The following is a 10,686-nucleotide window of genomic DNA, read 5'->3' as shown; positions in this document are numbered from 1 at the left end:
TTACATTTGTTATTTCATTTGTACAAAATGACTTTCAGTCGGTCAACGTATACAATAAACATGTGCTCGTTCTATATCATTCTTTTTACCCATTTGGATTTAGGGTAACAAATAAGCATTATTCTTTTAGGTTAATGTTTGGTTCACCTATATGACATATTACACATTGTTATATTTTTATCGATTTTATTATGGATTTAGCAAGGTGTTCCATAAACCCGAGGGCTGCATGCCCTTGTCATCAATTTTGACATACGGGTAGGTATTGGTGTTCTTCCCTCCACCTTGGCTGTTAACCCTTGGTATTATATTAAACTCAATAGAAGCTGAGCTTGTATTTTGGTAAATACAGAGGATCCAGTGGTTACAATCTATAGTGCCACTATTAAGGTCTTAGACATTGAACCTACCTATCGAGTATGGACCCATTATCAATTTAGTTACTTTCAAGAATATTGGAGGAATAGCATCCACTTTCTCTTACACATGCATTTGGCTTTCAGAAATGGTAGCTGTTATCTTGGATTTGATTTCATCTGGCTTAGATTGCGGAAAGAACATAACACACATACGCACGTTGGACTTTGATATTTTGCATTACTTGGTTGAGCTGTTCCATTTCTTCAGAATTTATAAGCTCGAGGTCAGTTACTGTTTCTTAAGATTGCCCTTGACATTTATGGTTATGATGGTGGTCACTTGATTTATTCTCTAGATCAACCTTTTTTCCCCCAGAGACTTTTGTGATTCTGTCGGCATATAAGAAGATTATCAGATCTTTGTACATCACTCTACTATTCAAATACTATTCTTCTGGATATAGGTAATTAGATTTAATTTCTCTACTTTTTACCTTAACTAGAGGTATGATCTGCCTTAACATTCCACTGCATCCATTTATCTGCTGACTTCTTGGGTCTTTTTGGACATACATGATTTTTAATAATGTCACAGTCCCAAAGGCACAAGTGATCTTTATCTATGTCTTTTGATCGAATTTGTTTGAGTCATATTTTTGGGGGTCGCATTTGGAAATACTGTCTTGGTGGTAATTTTTTTTTATTATTGTTCATGTGGTGATAAGGAGGTCATGTGGTCACAAATATGACACACAAACATGTGTGTTAACCAATTTTAAACTCTTTTTACCCTACTTTTAATCAATTGAAATAAATAATTGTTTTTATTAATGTTTTCCCTTTTCTATGTATCATTTGATCAGCCTTGAAAAAGTCCCAATTAGGGTTGAAACACTTTCTGGCTGAAACCATCTCTGAAGTACCAACATCAAGATATCTGTAATTACTGTTGAACAATTGTGATTGTTTTCTTTTCTGTGATACCAAGATTAAGTAAAAAATATCATCCACCTGAATATTTGGAGCTCTGAAGGATTTTTTGGGTGTTTGACTATATTGTACAATGAATAAATGTTCTGTACATTAAGGTGCCGCTTCCGATCCGTTAAAACAAATTACCGTACGACTCGTATCCGTATTTTTTTTACGTACGAATCATACAAGTCCCGTACAAACGGCGAAGTACGATTTGTACGTGAAAAATACATACGAATCGCTTGGGGAGAAGTCTACGAGACGTCCCCGGACAGTTTTACATACAAATCGTAAAACTGAAGTCAGAGCGCGCAAGTACGATCCGTACCGCCCGTCCGAAAACACAAGTGCATGGAAAAGGCCCCGTACGGAGCGAACTTTGTACGATCCCTACCCCGAGTACACTTGTGCCCGGGGTACGAGTCGTATGGCCCCCCCAGCCTCCCACCCCTCCCGCATACGTCCGCACCGTACGCCCCACCCCCCGTATGTACGGATCATACCCCCCCACCCACATACGTCCGTACCGTACCCCAGGCATACCCCAATCCCCGCGTATGTACGGTCCGTACATATGCAAGGATTTGGGTACGCCTGGGGTACAGTGCGGACGTACGCGGGTGCGGGGTACGGTCCGTACATACGCACTGTTGGCCTATGTACGGTGCGTACCCCAACAGCGCGTATGTACGCACCGTACATATGCAATGTTGGGGTACGCACCGTACATGATGACACGTACGATGTGGGTGATGGCGTGTACTTCGCGTACCGTGCCCCCTTTTCGTCGTGCATCACAGCGTACTTAGCTTTTCCGGCACTTTTTGGCTCCCGGAAAAATATAGCCATGCGGAGTGCTGTAGGTACGAATCGTACTTGCTGGTCTGTAAAACGCTGCCTGACTCTGTGCGGAAGTCGCTTAAGCGCTGTCCAGGATCAGAATTGTATGTTTTTAGCCGTACGGTGTTTTGTACGATTCGTACGGAAATGGTATTTCTGTACGAATCGTGATTGCTGGTTTGTAAGGTGGAATTCCCGGGTACGAGTCGTACGGAGAAAATGCTCCGTACGACCATTCGTACCCGGGTTTTACAGGATCGGAATCGGCACCTAAGGTGTATACTAGTTACATAAATGGACTCTTACATACGTTAGGAGGGCTCTGCTATTTTTTGTTTTTTTCATGCTTGAGCTGGGAGCATTGTTTCGCTGGTCCAGGTACACATATTGTGGCAACAGGTGTATTGTAGTGTTAAGAGCACTGTTGTTGATTTTTCTTTTACCGCTCTAAAGATAGGGATGTGTGACTGGTGACTCACTATTGCCTTCTTGTAATGCGAATTTTAAAGAATGGTGGCGTTTCACTCTAATGGAGATTCAAAACACATATGCTCCTCCTTTTCATAAGAAGAGATGGTCCACTCTCTTTTATCCCCAGTTACATTATACAGTGACTCTCATTTACCAGTCTTAACTCCTCAACAGTCTTCTATTTTGTAAAGTAGGGTCGGGATAGTGTTAGGAGATGAAATTAGTGAAGTTCAAAACCCCATTGATAGTTCCAAGATTACCAAAGTGGAAGACAGGGGTAGAACTTGCTAACCCTGGCTAGCCATGATTGATACCATATGCTGTGCACTATTAAGGTTTCTGACTTAGGATTCAAATAAGGTGGATTACAATCATTCCATCCCCATTTTGCTACACTCAATGATCCTGGGACCAATAGCTTGATTCACTGTACCTCCTTTCCTGTAGCTGCTAAAATTCTTCGTACTTAGAAACAGACCAAGATGAAGTGCTGTACATGCACCTAGAAATGTATATTATTTGTTGGTAATCACAAAATAGGGATCAAAATAACCAAGGACCCTTCTTTCCTCTTATTCTTCTGCATCAGTGTAATGTGGACTATAAGTCAATGCCCTAAGTGAAGCGACTGCTTAGCAGGGCTGTTGTGCTTTAACTGAGAAAGTACTAGTCATTCTCTGAGGGGCTACTGTGCTTTGAATTGATCAGTGCCAGTGTTTCACAGAGGGCTTGAAAACTTTGGGATAATACCAGTACTTTTCAGCAGTGCTGCCAGACCTTAAATGGGCAATTACCAGTACTCTGCTAGACTTGAAATGGGGGGAGTACTAATACTTCTTAACAGGGCTGCTATACTTACTTTAAATGGGACAATCCCAGTACTTCTCTGCAAGGCTGTTGTTCTTCACTGAATAAGACAGTATTGATGGAGCAAGGATTCAAAGATACAAAACTTGCTCAGATCAACCTCTCGTTAATATGTACTAATGAGTAGGAATAGAGACATAAATGAAAACTAACATACTGTATTCATACATTGGGAAAAGGCTTTCTGCTTGCTTAAATAACAAAGTATAATTTGCTGCGTAACCGAAATGCCGCTTGAACTTTGCGCATGAGGGAACCTGTCCTGCGTAAGTAACCACGGGGCATTTGTATTCGCAAACACTGCGAATCGCAAAAAAACAGCGTTTGCGTATACAAAATCGCAAAATGAGATGTATGAGGCATTTCAGCAGCGCAATCTTAAGGAATCGCTAATTTTGCGATTTCTTAAGTTTGCGTAAGCATTTAAGAAATCGCAAATTGCGATTCCTTAAATGCTATGTAACACGCACCCAAGTTGTGCGATTTCTCCTTATGAAATCGCAAATTACCACCAACTTCAAGTTGGTGGTAATTTGCGATTTCTTTGAAAAATGCACTTTTTGGCATTTTTCAAAGTGCCATGTGGCGCACATACATGCCCTCAGGGCATGTATGTGCGCCATATGCGCACACATGCTGATTCCAGGGGTGCATCAGGGTGTCATCATGACACCCTTGCACCTTTGAAAATATCCTCAATTTGTGATTAGCAAATAGCGATTCGCAAATTGAGAAAGACTTCCTATACATTGCTATGGGCCTCCTGGCCCATAGGAATGAATGGGAAGGTATTCCTTAATTGCGATTTCGCAACTTGCTAATCGCAATTAAGGAATTTTAAGAATTCGCAAAATTTGTGCGAATTTTTAGATACATCCCGTTTTGCAATTCTCAAATAGCGATTCTCAAAAAATCGCTATTTGAGAATCGCAAATGGAGATGTTGATACATATGCCCCCACGTGTTTACCCATGTGAGCAGAAAGCTCTCACACATGAGTTGCTAACTGTAGGTCTCGAAGTACCGCATCCCTGGCCTATGCTTGCCCGAATCTTAACCCCTTCCATGCTCATGACGGAACGGTTCCGTCATGAGCCACGGTTGAGCTGTGCTCATGACGGAACCGTTCCGTCATGGTCCCGCCCGCGCTCGAACCCTTCAGCACCGCGGCGGAATTCGCCCAGCGCTGAAGGGGTTAAAAGAAGTTTTTCGCTGCTAAAGCTTTGCTTAACAAAGAAGAAAATAACTTGGGATAGAAGGGGGAGGTAAACAGTGATAATAACATATTTGGGAAATTAACATCTGTTTATGATTCTTTTGTCAATAGTGAACGTTTTGGGCCTGATATGTTAAACCGAGAGAAAGATGGCGGGTGAAACGTAACGCAAGCTGAGTCTGTGCATTAGAAACCTGGAACGACCCTCTAACCGGGACATTGATCGTCTGCCAAAACCCAGGGACGTGTGCTTGGGAAAAGATCCTCAACTGAAGAAATTATACAAAAATTGTATCCATCTCTCAGTACTGGACTGATAACATTCGGTTGAGCCTTATCTGTGGGGATGAAATGGAAGGCTATGAAGGTGGTGATTCGGGGTATTGTATTTCTAGCAGAGTGGGGGTACGCGGTCATCTTTTTCTTTTGGACATTCGACGGCAGGAGGCGGTGTTGGATGGTCTTGTAGGTGAGCTGGAAAGGACCCCAGATGTTAGGGGATGCCTGTTGGAGGAGCGGTAGAGGCTGTTTGAGCTTGTGGAATGCCTTCTTCGCTTTGACTATAAGGCGTGTGTGACTAGGGCACAGACCGAGCAGGATAAGTCGGGCAGGATGCTGTTATAGCTTTTTCAAGATGTTGGGGTGGTTACTTTATACTTCAGTTACGTGGTCCTTCAGGCCGAGATGTATTTACACAGGAGGAGGTTATTGCAGCACTATTATGAGTTGCATTCCTTGGGGGCAGTGAGAGATGAGTAGGAATTGCTGAATTATATTGCAGATGCTTCTCCGGTGTCCCTTGAGTCAGCAATGGTGGATCATCAGGGTGTGGGTGTTACCGAGCAGTAGATATGAGGATCGATTAAGGAAATGGCAAGAGGTATGGTGCCTGGTCTCATTGGGTTTCCTATTGAAATTTACACAGCCTTCGCGTTGGGTCTTGTTCCTAGACTTTTGCCACTTTTTCATGATTCCCGGCAGCGCGGTCAACTTCCGCACTCGCTGTGGGAAGTAGCAGCTGTGTCACTCCCTAAGAAAGATAAGGACGTCATCTTCTTGATTATTACCGCCCTGTATCTGTGCTAAATGCTGATTACAAAATCTTAAGTGAAATCTTGTTGGTTACTTCCTCATATGTACTCTTTGGTCAATCCAGATCAAACAAGGTTCATTCCAATGTGTAGCACTGTGCCCAATATAGGTCAATTGTTCCTGACCTTAGACCATCGGTACCATCTCCCACCGGAAGCCCTGGTTATCTCGGTGGACATTTGGAAGGCCATCAACTCGCTCCGCTGGGAATTTCTTTATTCTACTGTGCTTAGCATGGGCTTGGGCTTGCCTTTCATCAAGTGGACAAGGCTTCTTTACACTGGCCCCCGGCAGCAATCTGTAATGGTGCTTTGATATGGGAGCCTTTGCGGTGGAGCTGGGGGATTGGAAGGGTTGCCCCCTATCACCTTTGTTACTGTTATTTGCATTGGCCATGGAGCTCTTTTCTTGAACGGTTTATTTATTTATTTATTTATTTTTGGCAATTTTTAAAGCGCTGCAATTACCCGTAGGTGTCTCGGCGCTAGCAGCTAAAGGCTAACTAACCAGATAATAAACATTGAAACGGTGGATAAAGTGATCTACAGGAATGTCATTGGGAAAACAGCCAAGTCTTTAGCTGCTTTCTGAAGACAATCAAAGATGGACTAATCTTTATGTTAAGGGGAAGGGAGTTCCACAATTTCGCCGCTGCTATGGTGAAACATCTGTCTCCCCAGGTCACTTTTCTTGTTCTGGGAATCTGAAGCATGTGAGCCGTGTTGGAACGCAACGTTCTGGGGGTTGCCAAAGGTTTAAAGGAACTTCTCAGGAATCTAGGTCCCGTGTTATTTATTGCCTTATAGACAATACAGAGGGTCTTGAACTTCGTGCGGCTTCTGACTGGAAGCCAGTGCAGTTGGTCGAGATGTCCAGAGACAGAGCTGTATTTGGGAATGCCCAGTAGAATTCTGGCGGAGGCATTTTGTATTAATTGCAGTTTGGAGATAACCTTTTTTTGAGCATTGAGGAAGAGGGAGTTGCAGTAATCGATGCGAGAAAACACCAGTGTGGATATGAGTGTTTTTCCCATAGCTATGGGAAGGTACGGTAGAAGTTTCTTTATTTTCCTTAAGATGTTAAAGGAAGATGACACTGCCGAATTCGCATGATGATGGAAAAGGAGCTTGTTGTCGAATATCACTCCCAGATTTCTAACTTTACTGACAGGTTGTGGTGGGGTTCCTAATTCCTCAGGCCACCATGAAGGGGACCACACAGGTTGAATATTTCCAAACAGCATAAGTTCTGTCTTAGCTGAGTTGAGTTTTAAGCAGTTGGAAGCCATCCAACTGCTAATGGCCCTCATACCATTCTTGAAATTTGCTGCGACCGTGGGTCCATCTTTGTGAATAGACAGCACCAGCTGAGTATCATCAGCGTATGTTGTCAAACTGATGTTATGCTCCTTTATTACCCTCGCTAAGTCCGAAACATAGATATTAAAAAGGGTCGGACTTAGCGAGGAACCCTGAGGGACTCCACAGGGAAGGCTGAAGGTGGGTGAAGTAAAAGTGCCCAACTTGACCGCTTGGCTACGATCCGCCAAGAATGATGCAATGAGGTCCCTAGCTTTATGTTTAATGCCGATGGCCTCGACACGGCCGACCAAAGTTACATGATCGACCGTGTCGAAAGCCGCCGACAAGTCCAGCAGTATTAGGACAGCCTGTCCACCCTTATCCATTGTAGCCCTGATTTCATCTGCCGCCTTGATCAGGGCGGTCTCTGTTCCATGACCTTGCCGGAAACCAAACTGGGTTTCGTCTAGCAAGTCATTAGTATGAATGTAGTCAGAAAGTTGTTTATTCATGACCGATTCAAAGATCTTGGCAGGAAACGGCAGAGATGCAATGGGACGATAACTGGAGGGTAGTGTGGGATCTAGGGAAGGTTTTTTAAGAAGCGGCCTGATAATGGTGTTTTTCCAAATGGTAGGATAGGATCCAGTGACAAACATACTATTGCAGATACGTGCAAGTGGCATAGAAATAATGTCTGGGATGTTGTTGAGTATGGATGGGTATATCGCCAGGAGGACAAAGTTCCTACGGGCGGGTGCAAAAAGTCACCCAAGCCCTAAAAGAGGAAAAAAGAGAGTGAAAGAGTTCCTAGTTAAAAACCCACTCAGGTCAGTGGAAGACCACTCTATGTCCTCTGTTGCCCTCACACACCCCGAAAGGTGTCATGCTTCATCATCGGGCGGTTGCTCCTCGTGGGGCCGGCGCTGCAATTCCCCACGGGCCCCCGAAGGGTCACTTTGACGGAGATCTTTTAAGAACCGCCGGATGGTGCATGTGGGTGTGTGAAAAAGTGGGTTCGGTGTAGAGGGTAAAAAGGGTGCGTGCAAGTTTGTGAAAATATGGAGGGTCATCATGCAGCGAATCATATAGATGTACCCTGATCAAAGGCCTTTGATCCATGATTCCTGGGCGTAATGTACCTACAGGGTCAATTTTTTTAGCAGTTTATTTCTGCTCAGGGTACATCTATATGATTCGCTGCATGATGACCCTCCATATTTTCACAAACTTGCACGCACCCTTTTTACCCTCTACACCGAACCCACTTTTTCACACACCCACATGCACCATCCGGCGGTTCTTAAAAGATCTCCGTCAAAGTGACCCTTCGGGGGCCCGTGGGGAATTGCAGCGCCGGCCCCACGAGGAGCAACCGCCCGATGATGAAGCATGACACCTTTCGGGGTGTGTGAGGGCAACAGAGGACATAGAGTGGTCTTCCACTGACCTGAGTGGGTTTTTAACTAGGAACTCTTTCACTCTCTTTTTTCCTCTTTTAGGGCTTGGGTGACTTTTTGCACCCGCCCGTAGGAACTTTGTCCTCCTGGCGATATATACTTAGTCTAGGGAGCATGGACACTGGACCTTTTTTTAGCTCCCAGATCCCCCCTCTTTTTTGTGATTTATGAGTATGGATGGGTGACAGGGATCCAAAGGGGAACCAGATTTGATTGACTGAATTAATTTGTGAATGTCTTGTGGATTCAGTAAATTCAGTAGAAGCTGTCAGAGTCTCGTGTAACTCAGAGTCAGAGGTGTCGGAGATTATCACTTTAGGGCTGAAATCCTTGAATATGGATGTGACCTTTCCAGAGAAAAAGTCAGCCAGTATGTTACAGAGATTTTGAGACGTTTCCGTCGGGGGGTTAGAAGGTTCAGCAAGATGGTTGACAACTTCAAACAGTTTCTTCATACTACATCGGGCTTGGTTTATTTGGGCAGTATAATAGATGTTTTTCTCCGATACTATGCTCTGCTTATAGCTAAGAAGTGCAGCTTTGTAGGCAGTCTTGTCTGCTGAGTTGTAATTTTTACGCCAATGTCGTTCCTTGTTACGACAGTATTGTCGTTGGAGTCTAAGGTTTTCGGTAAACCATGGGGCCGAAGGGGTCTTCCTGTTGCATTTGTGTGTTTTAAGGGGGGCCAAGGTGAGAAAAGCTTCTTCCAAAATAGAGGTGTAGGTGGCTGCTGCAATATTTGGGTCGTGTACAGTGTCTATACTTGCAAAGGCGTCAGTAAGAATCTGTGCAAGTTGATTAAAGTCAAGGTTTTTCCAATCTCTAGAGGTAAAATCAGGATTTACAGACGTGGTGTAGGGAGCTGTAGTTTTTGTTCGTATGTCAAATAAAATAGCAAAGTGGTCAGACCAAGTTAAAGGAAATATGACGTTTTTGATAATATGGGGGTCATTAGTAAATATACCGTCAAGCGTATGGCCAGCTTCATGGGTTGGCTCTGTGATCAGTTGTTCAAGACCTACAGCAAGCAGATCATTAGTAAGCTGATCAGTATCTTTATCTAACAGAGAATCGAGATGAAAATTAAAATCTCCCAGGAGAGTGAAGTGTTTGTGATCTGCAGATAGCTCGCTCAGTTGATTAAGTTGAGAGAGAAAGATAGAACGAGAGCCTGGTGGTCGGTATAGAAGAGTACCTGAGAATGTTTGGTTGGTGGTGAGGGTAATCGTAAAAGCCAACGCCTCGCAACTTGAATGTTTAAGGTCGATGGTTTTCACACGAAGGCAACTGCGGTATATTATTGCAATCCCCCCGCCTTTATGGGCAGAAATACGATCCTGCCTATGGACACAATAGTCCTCTGGCATCGCAGCCTTAAAGTCTGGCCCTGATGCATTGTCTCCCCAGGTCTCAGTCAGAAATAGGAGATCAATAGCATAATTGTTGAGCAACTCCAGTATGTCAATTTTATGACAGGGGAGCGAGCGGGCATTAACAAGTGCAGCGTGTATAAGTTTCTGGGAATTAGGGGAAATGTGGGTTTGGGTAACCGTGCTCTTATTAGTGCACAAAGTGCATAGGAAAGGGCCTCCAATAGGGTCAGCTAATAAGCATGTCGGAGGTATATGTACAGTCTGAAATGTGTTATTAAAATGACGAAGTTCATTAGCAGTGTAAACTAACCTTGCTGAGGGTGACGATGTAAGGGGGGTGGCACTGGGCTCGGTCCAGGCTCGGACGGGCGCAGACGGGCTTGGCTTAGGCGCGGCTTCAGCGCGCGCACGGCGCGCCCGCTGCGCCAGCCCGCTGCGCCGTCTGGAGACAACGCACATTATATAGCTAGTTGAGGAGGGCGTGAGTCCTGCGCGACTAGAGCGCTGACCCCGCTATCCCCAAGATGGCGCCCACCGCTGCCAGACGCGTCAAGAAATCGCCACAGACAGAGGTAGGGAAGTATTGAAAGAGCGTGTCAAGGGTGTCAGAGTGCCTACAATAATTCCCAATTACATTCTCGAAATTAAAAGCCCCCAAAAAAGAATTAACAAACTAAATACAATTTTATCGCAGCCTGGTGCAGAAACGCTAAGGAACACAGTAAAAACACA

Source organism: Triturus cristatus, chromosome 7, assembly GCF_964204655.1.
Source record: "Triturus cristatus chromosome 7, aTriCri1.1, whole genome shotgun sequence".
Classification (NCBI taxonomy): domain Eukaryota; kingdom Metazoa; phylum Chordata; class Amphibia; order Caudata; family Salamandridae; genus Triturus; species Triturus cristatus.
Note: the sequence above shows the minus strand (reverse complement) of the source record.